This window comes from Mus pahari, chromosome 3 (genome assembly GCF_900095145.1).
Source record: "Mus pahari chromosome 3, PAHARI_EIJ_v1.1, whole genome shotgun sequence".
In the NCBI taxonomy this organism is placed as follows: Eukaryota; Metazoa; Chordata; class Mammalia; order Rodentia; family Muridae; genus Mus; species Mus pahari.
Genome location: NC_034592.1, coordinates 137,206,256 through 137,230,567, shown reverse-complemented (window position 1 = coordinate 137,230,567; position 24,312 = coordinate 137,206,256). Strand labels below are relative to the sequence as shown.

The 24,312-nt window shown below is 39.9% G+C and overlaps 1 protein-coding gene across 6 annotated transcripts in view; it reads right to left on the bottom strand.

Annotated features, from left to right (window-relative positions):
- Raly (RALY heterogeneous nuclear ribonucleoprotein) overlaps positions 1 to 24,312 on the bottom strand; it is an 85,163-nt gene that overhangs the window by 24,464 nt on the left and 36,387 nt on the right. For 2 of the 6 annotated variants that reach the window (XM_029535928.1, XM_029535930.1), the window contains exon 2: positions 23,884 to 23,966. The exons of 3 other annotated variants lie outside the window; for them this stretch is intronic. The gene's annotated coding sequence lies outside the window, so the exon portion shown is untranslated. Of the gene's footprint in view, positions 1 to 23,879; positions 23,967 to 24,312 lie in introns of all 6 variants that reach the window. One more of the 6 variants, XM_021193009.2, reaches the window with a different exon arrangement.

Here is a 24,312-nt window from a genome sequence, read left to right as displayed (position 1 = left end):
CAAAGGTCCTAAGTTCAAATCCTAGCAACCTCATTATGGTTCACAGCTATCTTTAATGAGATCCAATGCCCTTTTCTAGTGTGTCTGAAGACAGCAAAGCAACAGTGTACTTACATACATAAAATAAATAAATCTTTTTTAAAAAAAAAAAAATCCTACCAAAGCTGGGCATAGTAATATGTATCTTTAATCCTAGCAAACAAGGAATCCTACCCAAGTCCTGCTACAGTAAGTGATTCTTCACAGTTCCTGATAGAAATGTCTTAATGTCAACATACAGCTGCAGTTCTACCCTCAGTAGGGAAGGAGAGACAAGGCAGTGACAAGAGAAAACAGAGCAAGAGGCTAAGTTCACTACATTACTGTGAACAAAGGAAAGGAGAGGCTGAGGACTCTGGCCAGACTTCTAGATCTGGGCTTTCTGTAGTAAGGACAATGCACAAGGTCTTCACCAAGCAGGGAATAGCAAAAGCCAGAAAACACTATCTCTGTGAGCAAGCTACACAAAGAAGGAGACCCACTCTATATACTGCCTGGTGATCTTCAATATGGCCAACTGTACTTCATGGTGTCTCGCTATGCTGAAACAAACACAAGGCCATGTTTAAAAGATATAAAGTTCACTCCTGATACTATAGTAGTTTTTCAATTGGTAACTATTTTTTTGAACATTAAACATACATCAAGCTCATACTAAGCAATTGTGAATTAACAGTACACCTATAAATGACTTCTCAGTTTCCCACCTTAATATCCTGTAACAAGGAAAATAATAACTTCAATGTCATAGGACTTTTAAAAATATTAGATAGGCTTTGGAGCCATGCAATGGTGGCATCACACACCTTTAATCCCAGCACTCGGTAGGCACGCTGGTGGGTCTCTGTGAGTTTGGGGCCAGCCTGGTCTACACAAGTGAGTTCCACAGCCACAAAGAAACCCTGTCTTGAAAAACAAACCAAACTAACTAACCAACTAACTGAAGATAGGCTTTGGAGCTTTAGAGTTGGCTCTGTGGTTAAGAGCATTGACTTTCCTTTCAAAGAACCCAGGTTAAATTCCCAGCAACCATATAGCAGCACCCAACTGTCTGTAACTTCAATTCTAGAGGACCCTACAGCCTCACACAGACAATGTGCAGGAAAACCAATAAAAACAAAATCCAAAAAAGAAAGAAAGAAAGAAAGAAAGAAAGAGAGAGAGAGAGAGAGAGAGAGAGAGAGAGAGAGAGAGAGAGAGAGAGAGAGAGAAAGAAAGAAAGAAAGAAAGAAAGAAAGAAAGAAAGAAAGAAAGAAAGAAAGAAAGAGGGGGAGGGAGGGAGGGAGGGAGGGAGGGAGGGAGGAAGGAAGGAAGGAAGGAAGGAAGGAAGGAAGGAAGGAAGGAAGGAAGGAAGGAAGGAAGGAAGGAAGGAAGGAAGGAAGGAAGGAAAAAGATAGGCTTTCAAGCCAGTCTCTTCTTTGGAGAGTCAATATAAATATAAGGGAGGCTCTTTTTTTTTTTTTTTTTTAAAACTAAATCCAACCTAGAAGGCTTAGAAAAAATATAGGGACAGCCCCCACCAACACAACCTCTTCTTCCAGGGGCTGGAAAAAACAAAACAAAATATAGAAGGCCACAGTAATATATGTCTTTAATACAGTACTTCATAGGCAGAGGCAGGCAGATCTCTATGATTTTGAGGCCTGTCTAGTTTACACGGTGAGTTTCAGGGCAGTCAGGGCTACACAGAGAAACCATTATGTGTTTGGTGGGACCCCCAAAGCACATTCCTACCCTATGAATTTCATGATGGAGATGGTGACAACAGAGGAGAAAATTGGCAGATTCTCTTCAAATTAGTGGTGTTATAATTACTGATACCAGAGTGGTCCTCATTGAGAGCTACATGGTGGAAGCCCAAGATCCCTAGGATGCCACCTTAACTTATAGGAAGAACTAAAAGTGCCCAAGTCTCTTTACCTCTCAGTAGGGCAGAGGGAGAGGCCAGAGAGTGATGAGAAAAAAACAGCCTTGTTGGTTAGCTGCACCTCTGCAAACACTAAGCTAATTTACCTGACCAGGACTCTGGTCCTTCAACTGTTGGGAAACATTAGGTGGCCATTAAATCTGTTGTTTACTCATTTTCCTGCTCACTGGAACAAACACAGCAAAACAAAAAGTTTGATGCTCTCTGGTTAGTGTTTGCAGAAATGTCTCTAATTTCAAGATCTGATGGTTAGAAAAGGAAGAATGATGCTGCACAAATAACGTTGTGGTCTACAAGGGAGTTGCCCCCTGACCCTGAGCTTTATATAAATAGTGGTTCTGATGGCTCTGTTGTAAATCTTTCTCACCTGATCATAAGACTAAAGGAACAAGACAACATCATTGCTGCAGTAATGCTTCAGTGGAGACTAGTGCCCTTTAACATACTAGCAAAAAGGACTAAATATCAAAAAATATTAATACTTTTCCTCATCCACTTCCTGTCAGTTTCTTCAACTATCCCCCTGTTAACACCAGGACACTCCAAGGCCTGGCCCAACCATGTGACACTAGATCTGCGTTGCCAGGACAACGACCCTCAATCCCACAACTCACCTGGCTCAGTCCCCACCCTCATTGGTGTGATGTCATTCTCCATATAAATTAGGGGATCACCCCCTCCTCACTCTCTTCTCCTCCTCTCTTCACCCCTCCTAGCTCTTCTCTTCTTCTCTTCCCCCCTTCCCCCCACTCCTTCTCTTCTCTTCTCTTTTCTTCTCTTCTCTTCTTTCTCCTCTTTCTCTCTCCTCTTCTCTGCTCTTCTACTGGCTTCAAGGCCCCACCCCATCCCTGCTTAATAAACCTCTCTCACGTGGAATTACCTTGGCGTGGTCTGCTGTTTGGTTTATCCGCCCAAAACATAAAACCCCTCTTTAACTTCCCTCCCACCACTAATCACTATATCTCAGCTAATGACTCCAGAAGGCACTTCATGCTAAACTATAGGCTGTACCTGCCAAAAAACCAGGTAGGCTGCCTGTAGACCTCCTNCTCTCTCTCTCTGTTGCCCAATACTGAACCCCCAGACTCATCCCTAGCACTGCGATAGAACACAGCTGCAGCCTTTCTTCCAGCCTGCCCACATATGGATCGTCCACAGGTCTTCCCCTAACTTCCCTCCCCCAATCTGTTGCTTCCTCCCAGACCCCAACTCCAGCAGGCAACCCTTGCTAACCCAAAGGCCACTCCTCCCGGGCCCGGAAGGCAGACCCACACCTCATCCAAGGTTCCTAAGATCCAGTCCCTGCACCCAGTCTCATCCCCAGGAAACTGGTTGTGGTTTCCCTTTCCTCTAGGATCTCATCACCAACAGATCACAAGGACCTTTTTCTCTAACCTTCCTTCCCCCAATTTATCCCAGTATCCCAGCCTCCAATACCAGCAGGCATTCCCTGTGAACATGCCAACTGAATAGGCTAGGAAAACAGGCCATCACACTCTCCAAAAATCCAAAGAAACAAAAAAAAAAAAAAAAAAAAAAAAAAAAAAAAAAAAAAAAAAAAAAACAAGGAACAAAACACCCACCTAACAGACAAATCCAGATTATCAGCACCTAGACCCCTAATCATCCCAACCCCAGATGTTAAGATACCAACATAAAAACACACTAACAGCCGAGGCAGTATGTCTCCTCTGGAGCCCAGCTATCCTACAACAGCAGGCCCTGAATATTCCAACATAGTTGAAGCACAAGAAAAAGTCCTAAAAACAGTCTTTTTGACTATGATAGGGGTTCTTAAGGAAGAAATGAACAAATCCTTTAAAGAAATCCAGGCAAACACAAACAATGAAAGAAGTAAATACGACTGTACAGGACCTAAACTTTGAAATAGTAAAGAAAACCCAAACTGAAGAAATCCTGAAATTGAAAAATTGAGAATACAAACAGGAATGACAGATGCAAGCTTTCACCAACAGAATACAAGAACAGAAGAGAGACTCTTAGGCACTGAAGATACTTTAGAAGAAATGGTTACTTACATCAGTCAAAGTAAATGTCAAATCTTAAAAACCTGACCAAAAATAAATATAAATAAAAATAAATCCAGAAAATTTGAGGCACTATAAAAAGACCAAACCTAAGAATAATAGGTATAAAGGAAGGAGAAGAAACCCAGCTCAAAGGTCCAGAAATTGTTTTCAACAAAACCATAAAAGGAGATGCCTATAAAGGTACAAGAAGCACACAGAACATGAAATAGACTGGACTAAAACAGAATGTCTCCTCAGCACATAGTAATCAAAACACTAAATGTACAGAAAATAGAATATTAAAGGCTGTAAGGAAAAAAAGGCCCAATAACATAGACAGACCTATTAGAATTATACCTTAGAAGAGCCTGAACAGATAGATGTGCTGCAGATTCTGAGAGACCATAGATGCCAGCCCAAGTACTTTACCTAGCGAAAATTTCCATCACAATAACTGAGAAAAAAGAATTTTCCATGATAAAGTCAAATTTAAATGGTATCTATCTACAAATTCAGCCCTACAGAGATTGCTAGAAGGAAAAACTCAAACCTAAAGTGGTTGCAGCTACACCAAAGAAAACACAGGAAACAATCTCAATCCAGCAAAAAAAAGGGGGGGGGGGGCCGCGGGGGGGACACACACTCATTCACATACCGTCACCACCAACAAAAAATAACATCAACATTGGTCATTGATATCTCACAATTCCCCCAATAAAAAGATAAAAACAAAATGGATGTGAAGAACAGAATCCATCCTGCTGCTGTACCCAAGAAACACACCTCAACATCAAGGATAGACATTACCTCAGGGTAATGAGTTAGAAAAAGATATTCCAAGCAAATGGACCTAAGAAGCAAGCTGCTGTAGGCATTTTAATAGCTAACAAAATAGACTTCAAGCCAAAACTAATCAAAAGAGATAGGGAAGGACACTGTACACACAAAGGAAAAATCCACCAAGATGACATTTCAATTCTTAACATCTATGACTCAAACACAAGGACACCCAAGTTTGTAACCCTAACACTACCACAGCTTAAATCACATACTGAGCCGAGCGGTGGTGGACGCCTTTCATCCCAGCACTTGGGAGGCAGAGGCAGGCGGAGTTCAAGGCCAGCCTGGTCTACAAAGTGAGTTCCAGGACAGCCAGGGCTATACAAGAGAAACCCTCTCTCGAAAAAACCAAAACAAACAAAAAATCACATACTGAACCTTACACACTTATAGTGAAGACTTCAAAATCACATTCTTACCAATGGACAGGTCATCAAGAGAAAAACAGAGAAAATACTGGATCTAAAAGATGTTATAAAACAAACAGACCTAACAGATATTTATAGAACAATTCACCCAAACACACATACACACACACACACCCCTTCTTCTCTGCACTTCATAGACCTTTCTCCAAAACTGGCCACCTACCTGGGACACAAATATATAAGAACAGAAATAACTCCATGTATCCTATCAGATCACCATAAATTAAAGCTGGATATCAACAACTGAAATGAGAGAAAGCTTACAAACTCATGAAAACTAAACAACTCTCTACTGAATGAAAAACAAGTTAAGACAAAACTAAAGAAATTAAAGACTTCCTAAAATGTGATGAAATGAATACACGACATACCCAAACTTATGGGACACAATAAAATCAGTGCCAAGAGGAACTTCATAGCAGTAAGTGCCTACATAAAGAAATTGGAGTGATCTCATATTAGCAAGTTAACAGCTCATTTGAAAGCTCTAAAACAAAAAGAAGTAAGCACACCCAAGGAGTAGACAGCAAGAAATTAACTGAAAGCTGGAGTCAACAAAATAAAAACAGACTACAACGAGTCAATGAAACAAAGAGCTGGCTTTATGAGAAAAATCAACAAGGGGAAGATAGTAAATCCAAATGAACAAATTCAGAAACAAAACAGGAGAGATACCAACAGACACCAAGGAAACCCAGAGAATCATTAAGGACATACTTTTCAAAATCTGTACTCTACCAAATTAAGAAATCTAAAAGAATAACATTCTTTATAGGTACCACTTACCAAAGTTAAATTTAACTATGAAATAAACTATTTAAATAGGCTTATACCTCTAGTGAAATAGAAGCAGTCATTAACAAGTCTATTTAAAAAAAAAAAAAGAAGAAGCTGAAAACCAGGTAGTTTTAAAGCAGAATTTTATCAGACTTTAGAGTTAACACCAATGCTCTTCAAATTACTCCACAAAACAGAAACAGAAGGAACCCTGCCTATTTGATTTTATGAGGCCACGATTGCAATCACATAAAGACTCAACTAACCCCAAAGAGATTTACAGACCAATTTTCCTTATGAACACTGATTTTAAAAAATTCAATAAAATACTTGCAAACCAAATCTAAGAACACATAGAAAAGATCATCTATATCTACCATGATCAGGTAAGGCTTCATCCCAGAGATGGTTCAATATGTGAAAATTAGTAAATGGAATCTATCATATAAACAAAGAAAAGAACCACATGATTAGGTGCAGAAAAGGCATTTGACAAAAATCCAACATGCCTTTATATGTGCTGACACTTTGGGTAACTCTAACCAAGCAAGTCAAAGACTTATATGATAAAAACTTCAAGCCTTCAATAAAAGAAAGTAAAGTTATATGGAAAGATCTCCCATGCTCATAGGTTGCTATGATTAACACAGTAAAAAATGGCTATCTTACCAAAAGCAATCTACAGGTTTAGTGTAATCCCCATCAAAAATCCAACACAATTCTTTTCAGATCTTGAAAGGACAATTCTTAACTTCATATAGAAACACAAAAAACTCAGGATAGCTAAAACAATCCTGAACATTCAAAGAACTGTTGGAGGTTCCACTATTCCGTTTTAAGCTGTACTACAGAGCTATAGTAATAAAAGACACATGGTACTGGGGAAAAAATATTGACACAATGGAATTAAATTGAAGACCCAGACATAAATCTATATAAATATGGACAATTAATTTTTGATAAAGAAGCCAGAAATACACACTGGAAAAAAAGGCAGCATCTTCATCTGTGTTGATCAAACTGCATATCTGCATGTAGAAGAATGCAAATAAAGTCCTTATTTATCAACTTGCACAAAACTCAAGTTCAAGTGGATCAAAGATTTCAACATAAAAGCAGATAAACTGAACCTGACAGATGAGAAAATAGGGAATAGCATTGAAGGAACTGGCACAGATGACAATTTTCTGAACAGAACACTAATTAATAGTGCAGGCACTATAAGATCAATTAAATGAGACTTCATGAAACTGAAAAGCTTCTATAAGGCAAAGACCAGCAACATTCAAAGAGGTAGCCTACAAAATGGGAAAAGATTTTTACCAGCTCCACATCCAATGGAGGACTAACATATAATATATATAAAGAACTCAAGAAACTAGATATCAAAAAACCAAATAATATTATTTTAAAATGGAATATAGATCTAAACAGAAAATTCTCAATAGGGGAATTTCAAATGGCTAAGAAACTAAGAAATGTTCAATATCCTTAGCAAATCAAAACTGCTTTGAGATTCCATCTTACACCTGTCGGAACAGCTAAGATCAATACAAGTGACAGCTCATGCTAGTGAGGATAGGGAGCAAGGGAAACACTCCCATTGTTAGTGGGAGTGCAAACTTATAAGGTCACTTTGGAAAACAATATGGAAGTTTCTCAGAAAACAGGGAATCAATCTACCTCAAGACCCAGCTATACCACTCCTGGGCATATACCCAAGACACTACATCCTACCACAGGGACACGTGGCTCAACATGTTCACTGCAGCTTTAGTCATAATAGTCAGAAACTGACAACAACTTAGACATCCCTCAACAGAATAAATAAAGAAAATGTGGTATATTTACATAATGGAGTATTATTCGGCTGTTTTAAAAAATGTAACATTATGAAATCTGCACACAAATGGATATAGCTAAAAAAAAGTTCTCCCTGAGTGAGGTAACTGAGACCCAGAAAGACAAATATAGTATATATAAATACACACACACACACACACACACACACACACACACACACACATTCACTTATAAGTGGTTATTAGCAGTTAAGTAAATGATGACTGAGCTACAATTTGTAGACCTAGAGAGGTTAGGTAAAAATAAGGGGTCTAGGGGCACACAAAGATCTCCCTGGGAGGAGAAAATAGAATAGATTTTACAGGGGGAGGGGGAGATCAAGTGGAGTGAGGAGATGGAATGAAGGGAGAGAGTGTGGAGAAAGATGGCTGCAATTGGGGAACGTGGGGGGGGGGGTGTGTGCTGTGGAAACCTAATACAGTGGAAACTCCCTGGAACCTATAAAGGTGATCCTAATGAGGACTCCTAGTAATGGGAAATACAAGTCTCAATTGGCTATCTCTTATAGCCAGGCAAGGCTTCCAGTGACTGAACTGGGTTGAATTCAATTGAGTTGTTGGGCAAGGGGGAAATCCCCAAACAACTCAGGCTGCTAATGTTAAAACAAAGGGTTACTCTCCAAAAACCCAGTGAGAGCCCATTGTTGAGGTTAACACCCATGAAACTCACTGAACATGGAAAAGTCAAGCCAGTGCCTACATGTAAACTTAACCCCTAGAGTCTTCAGTGGGGGAAGGTACTCTAAGCTACTGAAAGGAAGTGTGAACCCCAACCCACCTACAAAATCTTTGGCCTACAATCTATCCCTACTGCAAACTATGCTAGAGCAATGGTGGCACAAAACTTGTGTGAGTGGCCAACCAATGTCTGATTTGACTTAAGACCTACTCCTCAAGAAGAAACCAATTCCTGACACTGCTTAGGTAACCAAGAACCAGAGATTACATAGCCCAGAGACCCTAGAGTAAAACCAAACACTACGTGCCCATCCCCGCAAAGCACTAAAATGATGGGTGCCTATTGACATTCTGCTATACTCAAAAGACCAGTGCCTGAGCCGGGTGTGGTGGCACAGGCCTTTAATCCCAGCACTCGGGAGGCAGAGGCATGCGGATTTCTGAGTTCGAGGCCAACCTGGTCTACAAAGTGAGTTCCAGGACAGCCACGGCTATACAGAGATACCCTGTCTCAAAACACGCCCCCCCCCAAAAAAAAACAACAAACAAACAAAAAAGTGCCTTAGTTAGTCATCATCATAGAGACTTCCACCAAAGCAGATGGAAACAGATGCATAGACCCACAGGAAGACATTCTTTAAAGAGAGTCTAAACTGGAAATCTCCATCAAATTTCTCCCCTCAGAGCTTAGGAAATCCCGTAGAATAAGAGGCAGAAATATTTTAAGAGTCAGAGGGATTGAGAATACTAGGAGAACAGGGCCTCTGAATCAACTATGCAAGGTGCAAATGAGCTCAGAGAGTGAAGTAGCAAGCATGGGGCCTACACGGACCTACTGCAAGTCCTCTGCGTCTATATTATAACTATTAACTTAGTATTTTTAAGGGAATGTTGACTAATTGGGTTGTTGTGTCTAACTTTGATATAAGAGTTTCTGCTTCACCTTACTATTTGGTTATTATCTCTTAAAAGCCTGTTTTTTGCTAATGAGATAGAAAGGGAGTGGGTCTAATAGGGAAGAGTAGAGGGAGGGGAAGCTATAATCAGAATATATTGTGTAAGAATAGTGGGGTTGTTTTGTTATGTTTTTGGAAAAAAAGAATACAACATGTTTAAAACACCAAAATAGAAGCAGGAGGATGACCATGAATTCAAGGCCATCCTTGAATGAGACCATGTCTCTGAAACAAAAAACAAACTGTAAGGGGTTAATGAGATGGCTCAGCAGTACTAAAATGTACTGCTCTTCTTCCAAAAGACCCTCTTGTGGCTTTTAAGGCACTTACACACACACACACACACACACACACACACACACACACACACACACACACGTTACTGCACAGGTGTGTACATACAAAATTAAAAAGTCAGATAAATCTTTGGAGAAAGGAAAAAAGAAAACACTGAGATAAAAACAAGTATTGAGTTCCTAATATATCTACAGGGTGCCAGCATACGGCACCCATACGTACATGCTTTCCTCATGTGACACAGAAAGAAACAGGTTCAAGAGGCTCAGAGTCCCAAGGCTGTAAGTTTATCTCCCAAATCTTATTTTTATTTGAGCTCTACCATTAAGATCATTAAATGGTCACTAACCTTCCCTACACTCTCATAAATGTCAAGCAGAAACAGAAAATCCTTGCACTACTTGTCTCAGAGTCGCTCTATAGCTCAAAGACGGAAATTTCTGAAATGATAAATATTATTATCTTTCTTTTCTAAATTTGATATTCTTGCAGAGCTTCCCAGTCATGAGCCCATCAATACTTATTAAAATTTGACAGGATTTTAGATAATCAAGAAACATTAGTTTCTCTCAGTATTGATTACTCTTGAAGTTGTTTAGTAGTCACACTGAACAGCCAATCTCAAGAAAGTGGGGAGTGAAAGCAGGTGAGTGAATGGAAGCCTGGCGAGAGGCCAATGCTGGCTGTGGAACCAGGCTCCTTAACCTCCTCTTGAGACATGCCTGGGAGGTAGGCTTAAAGTGTCATTTGGGATAGCAGTTCAGGAGCACGGTCAGTTCAGGGTAACTACATGGGACTAGGAGAAAAGACAGGAAATGGAAGTGGGAGACTAGAAAAGGGAAATAGACTGAGATACTTCTGCTTTGTTCTGAGATACAGAATAGTTTAGAAGAGCATAGTTTAAAAAAAAAAAAGTGAACAAGAGCAGCTGGTTATAGAGCTTTCAATATACCAGCTCTACCTGAGATCATACCCTCATGATTCAAAATGCTGAGACGGCCATCTGTTCTCCCATGTTTTTGGCCAAAACTATAGCAAAGCATGCTTGAATCCAGGCCCTGGCTGTGTTCTTAATGAAGGAACTATACCTAATCTCGATACTGCAATATAGAAGTCAGTGGCACTGGCCCTGAGCCTTAACATTTCCCTATATACTTCTCTAGAGAACAAATTCCTTATCATAGTAGTCATCCCTTTTTCTTTTGTCTTTCTCTCTGTGCATGTGTTTATGTGAGTATGAATGAATGTATGTATGCAAGTGGGTGTACACAGGTGAGCGTGGAAACCAGAAGTCAGTTATCAGCAGTAGCTGTCCACCTTGTTTCCTTTTTCAAACAGGGCATCTCATTAGCCTGGAGCTCACCAAGTTGGCCAATGAGTCACAAGGATCTGCCTGTCTCTTACTTCCCTGGCACTGGGGTTATAGGAGCATGACCCCATACTCAGCTTTTATTTACGTATTTACTTACTTTTTTGAGATAGTCTCACTCTGTAGCTTTGACTAACCTGGAGCTGTTATGTAGACCAGTCTGGCCTTGATTTCATAGAGATCTGCCTCTACCCACATTGAAAAAGGCATGATACCACATCCATCATGCTTCCCTCTCCCTCTCCCTCTCCCCCCACCCCACCTCCTCTCTTTGGTTGTGAATACAAGGCTTTCTGTGTAGCCCTGGCAATGCTAAAACTCACTCTACAGATCAGGCTGGTCTCAAACGACGAGCTTTTCTTAACATTGGTTTTGAGAACTGAACTTGGGGTCCAAATGCTTACATGGCAAGCACTGAGTTACTTACTCACTCAGTTACTTACCAACTCAGTTACTTACTCAGACCACGTGTGGTCCTGCTAATCTCTAATACTGGGAAGCCTCTAGGACTTCCCTCTTCTACCTCCCCCCAGACCCATGCTTGTTTTATCACAGAATACTGGCACACAGAATGTGTGTTATTGTATTTTAGCAGCTGGAGAAATGGCTCAGTGGTTAAAAGACTAGTTGCTCTTCCAGAAGACCTGAGTTCAATTCTCAGCACCTATTTGGCAGCTTCCCCCAACTGTCTAAAATTCCAATACTAATCTGTTGTTGGTCTCCTCAAGCACCACACAAGCAAAATGCCTACATGCATAACAATAAACAAAATAAATGTTATGTTTTTTAACTGAATGACATTCTGAATCTAAATATTCAAAATGGATTCTAGGTATATTCTTGGCTCAAAGTCAGGCAATGTGACTGTAATTTCACCATTAAAGTATTTGGTGATCTTAAGAGCAAGTTCCAGTCATTCTTTGGGCCCTCTGTAAATGAGTCATCACTTATGATCTAGAAGGTCCTTTTAATGTTGAAGGTGAGATTTAGACTCATAAAGTCCCAGGGATGATAGTCTTCTCAAACTACCCATATATTCCAAGAAATATAGGAGGCACAGTCAACACCCACATAAAGCACATAGGACTCTGCTGTCAGCAGCATCGTAGTAGACTGTTGGTTTACTTAATTCCTTCTGATAAACTGCCAAGAATAAATTGAAGGTAAGCAGCAGAGCATTTTAATGAGTCCAGGGCCTAATGAATCTTTTTCTTCCTATGTCAATTAGAATTTCAAAGCCAGGATCTCCAAGGACTAATTTATAGGGAACAGAGAGAAAGCCTTTTGTTCACCAGCAGCCCCTTCCTGAATCTAACAGATAACGTCCTGCTTGCTCATGTAAGTCATTGGTGTGACAGAGCCTGACCTGGGGGACTCTTTTTTCCCCCCAAGATCTCTAGGGACTTAAACTGAGAAAGAAAATGAGACCCAGAATTTCTTACATAAGGGTGGTTAGAGAAGAGCTGACTTTACTGCCATCTCCTAGTCTTCCAAGAGCCAACACAGAGATCATCAGCTTGCCTTAGCCTTTACTCAGTCAAGTTTTATACAATATTATAGTATTTACCAAAGTATTTAACTCCCAAACCAATCTCTGTTACTTTAATCTGTCACAAATGATAAATCAAGAAAGTCAAGTAAGGGAGGAAAAATGTATTTTGGTGTACGTTTTCAGTCCATGGCTAACTAGTTCCATTGCTACAAATGAGGCTGCTCCCCTTATGGCCTCTAGGAAGCATTAAGACAGACAAAAGGGGCAGACACACTCTTCAAAATCATATCTTCAGTGACCTACATCTATCTTCCTACCAGACCTACTTCCTAAAAGCCCATTTAGTATGAACCTATCAGTGGATTTAACTCACAGAAGAAGTCATTACCTTCATGGTCTAAACACCTCAATAGTGCTACCAGCTAGGGAACCAAACCTTCAATTCACTGTGGAGGCAGGGAATGACCCACTATCACATCTTCATATCTGAAAACTGTAACAATCTCAGTACCAACAGTACTATTATTAGACATGAAAACGGATGTTCTGGAGAGGCAAAGAATTAACCTAGGAACAAAATTAGGAAGTTAACAGGCAGGGATCAGAACTTATATAATTTTTGTAGAAAGAGGGTTCTTTCTACAAAATTACACCAACCTTGTTTAAAACAAGACACCTGCAGATGATGTCCAAAGCATCAGAGCTGGCCTCCAAGCAGCCTCAGCAACACTTGAACACTTAGCCAATTTGCTATCTCTTACCAAAGTACATGGAAAAGTGTGCATGTAACCCAAATCCTGCCCTAGACATCTCTTATTCAGTTGATTTGTGTGGTATTTCCAGTTTTGGATCAAACAGCTCAGCTTCCATGCACCCAGATAATCATTTCCTATCCTGTTCTCTCCAAGTGGAACAGTGCCAGCTGGATTCCTACTGTTCAATCATCAGAAAATATATTTTGATGTACACAGACATAATCAAATCAAGTTTCCAATGGCTATGAGGTTGAATTTCAGGACACTGATGGGGAAAGCAGAAGCCAAGACATCTAATTTATATTGCAAAAGGAAGGAGAAGAATCAGAGCGACAACTGTACAATAGACAGATACAAGCAAAATCCTAACCTGGCTTCTATATGACTCGACTCTGTGTTTATTATGTTACAACAACTGTTTCTAACTCCAACTTCAGGGGACCCAACACTCTCACACAAACATACCTGCAGGCAAAACACCAATGCACATAAAATAAAGATAATTTTTTTAAAAAGTGGTAGCATTCCAGTGAGGAAGAATCAACCTACTGTGTTTAAAAAAACAAAAATTTGGGCAAGTAAGATAGCTACAAGTGCCAAATTTGGGTTTAATCTCTGGAACCCATAAAAAGATTGAAGGAGAGAGCCAATCCCATGAAGCTGCCCTCTGACCTCAACACACATTGTGGCACAAACACACATACACTTTAGAACCTGACATAGTCATTATATTACGGATTAAATTATGCACTGGCAGGAAACATATATCAATAAGCCTACCCACCTCATAGAAACAAGATGCCAGAAGAGACAAGAACCCTGATACCCAGCCCAGGTACAGATCAATCAAGTGTTACTGGTGCCACTTTGGCAACACAGTAACTAACATAAAGCCACACCTAGTTCAAAGAGCCTGGAGTAAGAGTTGTAGCACCTGTCACCTATACACAGTGTTAATTTTAGGCAAAATCCTTTGCTGGGGCTCAGGTTTACAATTGTAAAATGTGAATACTGGTTGAGGTCTTCGTTGTTTTTCCAATGGTGTCCAGGACCAGGAACTCGGGCTTAAAACAAATGCCTCAGGGACAGTTTTTTGGAAAGTTGTGGAGATAAGCTACTGTGCTACTGCAAAACTACAATAAAGAAAGCAACTCTGCTGGGCTTTTTCTATGAATGGCTCTTTTGTAAATGTGTAATTGTATATGATAAGGACCCTTGACTCTTAATATCCTAAAATTCCATGATTTTATGACAAATGGTAGTGACAAATAAGAGACAAAAATATACCCATCCATTTTACTCTATTCCTGTAAGTATAGCATAACAAGGGGTCCCATTAAGAAGTCTGTAACAGTTGATACAACAAGAGTTCAAGGCCAGGCTCAGCTTCCTATCAAGTAGGAAGTCTAGACATGAAACTCCATCTTGTTTTTAGAAAGGAAAAAGGAGGGGAGGGAAGAGGGCAGAAGGAAAGGGAGCAGGCAAGCAAGCAACAGTAGCTCCTCCCAGTTAATTATGCAAGAGTATCCAGTAGAACATGAAAACACAGGAGGTCTCAGAAAGCATAGAGACTAGGGGCTAAGGTCCTGTTCCTTCTGAGACTAAACAGTGGATGGCCCAAACCTGGGGACAGAACCCTCTCAGAGAAAGCTTAAGCTTCATGGTGACTAAGGATTGGGATGATGTCATTCAATAGCAGAGCCCTTTCTTCACAGTATAGGCCTCTGACAATAGACCACTTTGTAAACTCCAAAGTGAAAACAGATTTGAGGACCTGCCTAAATCAAAAACAACCTTATTCCCAAAATCCTCTGCAGGTCTCAACCCCCCCTGAAGGAGGCTAACTGAGCTTGATATTAAGCTTGATATATACAGACTCCCTTTTCCTTTTCTTCAGTGATAGGTACACAAGGAGGACTTATCTGCCTGAAATATTCCCCTATCTCAACTTTGAAAATGACAAATACATGTTTAACTAGACACTCTTTCATGTCAAAGATGGCCTTTTCATTCTTGGCTCTCTGGGCCCAAATCCGAGTTCTAGGTACAGCAGTTTGAGACAAGGTACAGCAGAGACCTGAGAAAATGACTAAGACATGGAAGATAGTTCCAATTCTCAGGTTACCTAATGCCCATCCTTTGTTGAGCCCTTTTAAATACACTACTCTTCCAGAAATGATGTAACCAGAGGCCACCGAGGTAGCATGGTTGTCAGGAAAGAGCTCGGTCTCTGAAGTCAGGAGGTCAGAGTTCAAAATGAGCAGTTTTAGACAGGGTGTCTAAAACATTTATTTTCTTCACTATAAAGCCTTACCCTCTGGAAATATTGCTAATTTAATGAGTTACAAAGATTGGTTAGACAATCTATTTAAAATACCGACCACACATACAGTGTAGGCATATATTAAATCATATATTAAATGCTACTCAAGAGAGTGAGGGAGTGGCACAGGAAAGCAGTAGGAGGCGAGAACAAAATAAAGTTACATATATATAAAAAGATGCTATGATGAAACCTGTCACTCATACTAATAATAAAAGAATAGAAAGATGGCTCAGTGGGTAAAAGTGTCTTAAGTTCAATCTCCAAGATCTAGATGATAAAAAGAAAGAACCAACTCCCAAAAGTATTCTGACTTCCTTTTGTACTGTGACATGTAAGCAACTGTACTGGCTGGTTTTGTATGTCAACTTGACACAAGCTGGAGTTATCACAGAGAAAGGAGCCTCCCTTGAGGAAACGCCTCCATGAGATCCAACTGTAAGGCATTTTCTCAATTAGTGATCAAGGGGGGAGGGCCCACTGTGGGTGGTGCCATCCCTGGGCTGGTAGTCTTGGGTTCTATAAGAAAGCAAGCTAAGCAAGCCAGGGGAAGCAAGCCAGTAAGTAACATCCCTCCATGGCCTCTGCATCAGCTCCTGCTTCCTGACCTGCTTGAGTTCCAGTCCTGACTTCCTTTGGTGATGAACGGCAATGTGGAAGTGTAAGCTAAATAAACCCTTTCCTCTGAATGGTCATGATGTCTATGCAGGAATAGAAACCCTAAGACAGCAACTTTGAGTCTTTTCTATCAAATACTATAAAACTTGGGTTTATGACAAGGAATTCAAATCTTTTTGTCTCTCCTACCTTGTAAGACTCCTATTCCCAATAAAAGCATTGTTTACCATCAAGGCCCTACTATATTCTTGGATTAAAGTGGTTAACTCCTCCTCCCCCTTTATTTCCTTTGTACTTTTCTTTTAAAAGTAGCCAATCTTAAGAAACTATAGGAGGCTGAACCCTACCTAGGCTATGGAGAAAAGACACAGACCCTACCAGTGTCAGAATAAAATCCAAGTACACTTCCCATCTGTGTGCTTGTTTATTTGCTTCTGTGAACAATACACCCTCATGACGAAGAATAAAGTTTTGCCTTGCTCAGACTTTTATTGGAGCAATAGTCTCTTTCCTTGCAAACTTATTTCTAATAGCATGCATGCATCTATGTACATGAATTAGTTTTAAAATTCTTAAGTGGGAAAGGGCAAACTAGCAAAAGAAAACAATTATTTGATTTCTTTTTCATTGAATCATTAAAAATAATGATTCTGATTCACATGATGACAGGTAGAGAGGACTCGGGGACAAACCCCAGCCAGCAGATCAGAGCATAGAACCATGGGAATGGGCTGATTAGACAATCTGCTGTGCTAGTCTAAGATCATCTGGATCTTGTACCACCAGCCAAAGTAAACCAAACAGGAGTGTTTTTGAAGCGCTTTTTTCTAAAACAAGTACAGTTTATGTTATTGACACACACCACAGGAGACTTAAGAAGGCTGTTGATGAAGATGTTAGGAGAGCTGACATTTCTGTTCCAATCTTTGCTACAACATATATGAATGTAAATGACTTTGGCTCTAGAGAAGAAAACCCTGGAATGAGACAAAAGAGATTTAGAATTTGGTCTGAGCAAGTGACTTCACTTCTTGATCCTTAGTTTTTTCTTTCTTTATCTCAGTATTATTCCTCTACACATCTACTCTATTATCAATATTCCCTCTTTCAGATAACAGTATGGTTCTGAAAGATTAAGCCAATACTGACAGGAACTAGAATTCTGGGTGTGTCTTTCTTTTCTTTTTCTTTTTCTTTTTTTTTTTCCAAGACAGGGTTTCTCTGTGTAGCCCTGGCTGTCCTGGAACTCACTTTGTAGACCAGGCTGTCCTCAAACTCAGAAATTTGCCTGCATCTGCCTCTGGTGTGTCTTTCTAGTCTATTCCACTGCATTATCTGTTATATGAACCAGCTGGATTAGAGAAAACAAGGCATTTCTACAGCTTGGAGAAAAAAACCAAAATAACATGTAAAGTGAATAAGTAAAAACAGACAGGTTAAAATAACAAAAGCTGGGGTCTTATTTATTTATTTATTTATATTCCTTCAGTTTCAAGAAGATTCTAAATATTCTAGGGCAAGACAAAGCCTTTTTTTTTTTTTTTTAATGTATACAGTTATTTTGCCCGAATGCAATGTCTCTGCACCACGCACCTAGTACCAGTGGAGACCAAGGAGGGCCTCTAAAAAGCAGCCAGTGTCATCTCTTCAACCCCTAAAGCACAACTCTTGGAAAACCTTTTCATGTGGCTGGAAAGATGATTCCATGGTCAACAGCATTTACAGATTACCTGGATTTGGTCACATCAGGCAGCTCACAACCAACTACAGCTCCAGCTCCAGGGAATCTCTTCTGGCCTCCAAGATTCCCACAAGGCATACACACATACACATAAATTAAAAAAACAAAGTCTTTTCACAAACAAAATCTCAACCAAGGGCAAAGGCCAGAATAAAAATACAACTTAGAACAAGGGAGTGGGCCCTCAAGCTTTCTACCTTTGTTCCTCCTTTTATAGTTGAGGAAACTGGGCTTAGGAATCAGAGCCTGAATCACCACTCTTTAAATACAAGTATTTAAACCAGGATTTGAGAATTTGTCCTGTTGGTCTCTTCCCTCCTTACTCTCTCTGCTCCCTTTTTCTTTTCTCTATCGAGGAGCAAGAACTTTTTTGGTTTCACACTGCACCAGTGTCAAGGAACAGAGCAGTTTACCTCAGGGCACACAGGAAGCAGAGAAAGGGGAATGCAGCCCCAGGAATACAATCCAAAGGCGAACCTCAGTAACCTGCTTCCTCCAGTAATCCATTAGCATCAAAATAACCACAATAAAATCTAACTTTGCAGCTTAGGAAAACTCAGTGAAGTTAATCACACAGGAGATAAATGTCAGAGCAAAGACTCAAATCTCAGTATAAATCTGGTTACTTTAAGCCCATGTTTCAAGTTTTGAAGAATATACTCAAAAATGAGAAACACTAACCCCAATAGTTATGTCTTTAGTCTTTTGACTCTCCCTATGCACTTTGTAAGGTAGCCCATGAGAGGTTCCGCTAACTGTAAGAGAAGAAAGGGAATGGTGATAAAAGTAGAAGAATGGAAACTCAGAAGACAAAAATGCCAGGCCAAAAAGAAAAAAGGAAAAGGAAAGCAAGCAAGCCCAGACAGAGGCTTTGCTTGCTCTCCCAGCCTCCTCTGAGGTAGCCAGAACAACAGCCCTGCACCACCAGACCCAGCTCTTCCATCTCCACTTTTGTGTTAATACGGTCTTTTGTAATAGATTTGCCCATTACCTTCACCTAAACCCCATTAGATAGATAAGTTCCCCATATTGTCTCTTGACAAATGATCTTTAAAACAAAAACAAAAACAAAAAACCCTGTCTATCACAATTCTGAGTCTTGAACCTAAGATGGAGTGGCCTTGTGCCTTCTATCATTCACTCATTTTCTTTTTAAGAAACAGTCTCTGGAAGTATTCAGGCTGAGCTTGCATTTCTATTGCCAGAGCAGGTGCTGAACTTTTGGCCCTCGACTTCAGCCTCCAAAGTAACTGGGACTGAGACCTGTGCCACCACGCCTCGCTTTATCTCATAATCCTAGCACCACAGCTACCAAGGCTTTGGTTTCCTGAACTGTAGTTTCCAATTTCCTAACTTAGATTCTGATTTCTTGGCAGTATTATTACACTCAGAACTCCCTGTCACCACCAATGTTCCTAACAATGTCTCTTAATTGATCTGACCTAAGGGGCCTCCTTACTTAGCTATCTTCTCTGCCCACTGTTTCAGTGAAAGAAAAAAAAAAATCTTTAACTTTAATGGAACTAAAGGGGGGAGGAGGGAGATCCACCACACATATACATATAGTAATAATAAATAAATACAATTTAAAAAACAATCTAAGCCTTAAGATAATCAATGATGGGGCTGGAGAGATGGCTCAGTGGTTAAGAGCACTAACTGCTCTTCCAGAGATCCTGAGTTCAATTCCCTGCACCCACATAGTGGCTCCCAATGATCTAGTCATAATAAAACCTCTCAATAAACTTGGGTGGGGGCAGTGTTTACAAAGGAACTTTCTTAGCTTAGTAAGTCACCCACAAGACTGTGTGCTACATCATAAAATAAATGAGATCTAGAACAGGATAAAGATTTCATCAGTTCTCTGCAACACCATACTACTAGAAAGAAGCACTAGCTGGTATAGCGGTCAGAGGGATTTTTTTTTTAACAGCTGATATGACAATCTTCTGCCTATTTCATTCAAAACATTCTTATGTCCTCTTCTTTAAGACAAGTTCTCCACAGTCTAATGTGCCCCTGCTTATTTCCTCTCTAGATACTAAAGACTGCCTTTGGTTTCTTCAAACACAGTCCACTCGCTTCTGTTTCAGGACTTCTGACCTTGCTGGATTGAACTTTTTTCCCTTAAGATTTATTTATTTATTTATTTATTTATTTATTTATTTATTTAATGTGTGTGGGTGCACTGTCACAGTCTTCAGATACATCAGAAGAAAGCATTGGATCCCATTATAGGTGGTTGTGAGCCACCACGTGATTGCTGAGAATTGAGCTCAGGACCTCTGGAAGAGTAGTCAGTGCTCTTAACAGCTGAGCCATCTCTTCAGCCCTGAACTGAACTCTTATGCCTAGAATGTTATTTCAAAATATACAGACCTCAATACTTCAGTTTCTGCACCAACCTTATTGTTTTAGACAGACCTTCTTTAATCATAGTCCCTCTTATCCTACATTATTTTTCTTCATATTTATTCATTTTTCTGCTTTCTTCTTCTAGAATGTAAACCACAGGATCAAACTATTTTATTCACTGCTAAATCTCAAAACCTGAAACCATGCACCATACATAGAAAACACCAATAAATACTAGGTAAATGAATAAAAAGTGTCTTCCCCCACCCCCCCCCAAAAAATCATATAGTAAAATGAGTAAAAGGGAGAGCTATGGTCCAAAAAGCTGAAAAGAACAACAGTTTAGAAACCTAAACCCAAGTATAACAGAAAAGGTTTGGGTCTCTGAAGCCAGATCCCACTATATTCCGAGCTTAGCTCTTCCAAGGAATGCCTTCATGCCCTCTCTAAGTCTGAGGAATTTATAAAACAAGAATATCAACAGAAACCTCTCAAATTGCTATGAAAATGAAATAAATTTATGTAGATTTAGAATGTGCCTAGTAATACAATATATCCCATAAACAACTAACGTGTTTTCTGATAAACTAAAACCAGAGAACTTACCTAATTTCTCTAAGTTCCACCCCCATCTTAGTGAAGCACACAGATGTTTGTAGATGTTAGCCACCTTTGTATTCAATGCCTTCCAGTCTATTATTTTAAACTTATCATTTTTTTCATTCTTTTACTACTGTCAGCTTCCAGCTCTACCTCTAGCTGTTAATTAGTGTAGCATAGCTCCTCTTGCTGCTTTTAATTTTATCTGCAGGAATTTAAAAGCAAGATTGCTAAACTTGTAATAACATGTTAAAAATAAGAATAAATTTCTAAGCACTATGCAAGGACTTAGGGATGATGTTTTGCTTCCCTGTTTTTCGGCTGAACTCTGGGAAACTGTTAAACTATTATACATATGCTTATATATTACACTTATTTAAATGAAATCATTCACTTTTACACAAGGTTTCTCTGTGTAGCCCTGGCTGGCCTCAAACTTGGAGATCAGCCTGCCTGTCTCTTGAATGCTAGATCAAAGGCATGAGCCACCACCAACTGGCTGAACAATTCACATTTTTAAGTAAAGTGAAATGTTTTCACAGGACAATAAGTTCTAAGACTGGCACACAAGCCATGGAAAGATCAAAATTTGTAGAACTTTAGATCACCAAGACAAACGGTGTTAGTAAAAACCTGAAGATTCAGAGTAGGAAGAAAAACTAGAACTTGCCAACACTAAATTCAAGAGTACCATGTGGGCATTATATTCCTCTGTGCCCTCTCAAGTAGACAGAGGTAAAATACAAAATTACCTAAAATCAATGGCCAGAGGGGCAAAAATACTGTCTAATGGAAAAACTGGAATGACCAGTAAGGTATGCAACTTCAACACAAGTATGCTTTTTCACTAACAATTGGGGTGAGAGTAGGTGGTTCTTCTGAGACAACAGGAAACAAGTAGTGTACATAGCTGCTTAGTGTTGAAATGGGTTCTTGAAAAGATTTGCTTTAAGATCTACACTACAGCAGAGGCCTCACAGCCTGGGCACCTGAGTGCATTTAAACCTAATCCTACAGAACACGTGATGCAAACTATCTACACTACAGCAGAGGCCTCACAGCCTGGGCACCTGAGTGCATTTAAACCTAATCCTACAGAACACGTGATGCAAACTGCAGCTGCCAGTGTTGCAGTTCTGTCATCTGTGCCCTGGAATCCATTTTCCCTATGATAAAAAATTTTTCTGGGTAGGTCCTACAGAAGAAGGGGGACAGAAAGATAGGAGGAAGCTGGAGAGTTGGCTCAGCAGTTGAGAGCATTGACTGCTCTTCTGGAGGTCCTGAGTTCAAATCCCAGCAGCCACATGGTGGCTCACAACCATCTGTAATGAGATCGGATGCCCTCTTCTGGTGTGTCTGAAAACAGCTACAGTGTACTTACATATAGTAGATAGATAGATAGATAGATAGATAGATAGATAGATAGATAGATAGATAGATAGATAGATAGATAGATAGATAGATAGAGACAGACAGACGAGGGAAGTTTACGGCAGAAGTTCCCTAAGTAAAAGACTTTGGGGAACAGGGTGACAAGCAGGTCTCATTTTGTCTTATTCATGCTACTTACTGCTTCACAAAACTTCTGACTTAAGACTTCCATTTGATTCTCTACATTATCAGTGAATGATTGCACACACAAAAGACAGATGGCAGGGGTTTGGGGATTTAACTTGGTAGCAGAGTGCTTGCTAAGTAAGCACAAAGCCTTGGGTTCAGTCCTCAGCACCAAACAAAAACAAAAACAACAAAAACTTAGTGGCCTGGGGAGCAGGAAGATATATAGCATTTTACTAACTGGACACAAGTTAAGAGATAATATTAAAAACTCAGGTCTACCAATGTCAACCCAGCTGTCTAGGTCCCTAACTCCCGTCAGTCCAACTTCTAACATCCCTTCAGTTCTAGAATTTTCTTCCAGTCATAGATGGGTCACTTCCTGCATGAGTTGTTCCTATCTCGTACTTTTTGATCCCCTATTATAAATTCTACTGCTCATAACAGACCCCAATTCCTCTCCATACAGTATACTGGGCTCCTCAAATAACTTCAATTTCTGAGGAGCGCTGTCTTCTTAAATTTATAAACAAACAAATAAGCAGCAGAATTCCATGGAAACTGGCAAGCAGCTCACAGAAAAATCTGTCCCATCACAATGGTATTCACGATGACTGATTCTAAGGTCAGCTTTATAGGTTCCTAGATTATTTGCACTGCCTGAATCTCAATTTCTTCATTTATAACATGGAGTTGTTTGACAAAGTGAGTCCTAGCGTAATACAGTCTCAGTGTGGTGACTTCCCTTCCTCTCTGATTACCCAATGCCCACTTCACACAGCTCTACTCACTCGCTTTATCCTTACCACCTCTCAATGTCACATTCTACAGGACAGAGAAGGCAAAGGTTTCCTGACACTAACATGGGGGTCACAGAAGAAACTCGAGTCAAGAAGATCCCCAATGGCTCTGAGAACACATCAACAGAATTCATGAGAGGATATACATAGCTTCTAGGTCCTGATATTTACCCTTTCTCACAGCACTGGCAAGAGCAACAAGGAAAGAAGCCTTATTTCTGACAAAAGATCCCACACATTCTTAATGGCAACTGCAAGAAAGTGACCTCAATACTCCTCCTCCTAGGCCAGCAGGCCACCTAGGCTCATATCCAACCTCTAGAATAATCCAACACCTAAAAATAATAGCCATTGTAAGGTATCAGTATAAAGGTTGAAAGGAATTTCTAAACTAATCATAGCCCAATGTTGCCCAAACTGCCCAGATACCCTCACTCACCAGTACCAAGAATGAGTTTAGCCAGTTATTTCGTCCTTTGAGTTACAGGGGCAGCAGCAGCTGTCTCTAGAAATAGGGCTCACCTGTAACAGGAAAAATAAAATAAAAATAAAAAAAGAGGTCTGCCAAGGGTCTTACCCTCATACACTTTGAATCCTTGTCCAATACTGAATATATGATTATCAGACCATGTTGAGTGTGAAGAAGAAATTTAAGCACAGTTATGAAATAAAAACAAGGAGTAAGAGTGGAACCTATTTCAGATAAAATGGCCAGGGAAAGCCTTTCAAAGGATACCATGAGATCAGTGTGGTGAGAAACCATGGACTTTTCTTTTTAAAAGAACAGCAGTAAAGAACAAAAAAAGAAAAAAAGAAAAAAGAAAAAAAAAAAAAAAGAACAGCAGTAAGGACTCATTATATAAATCTT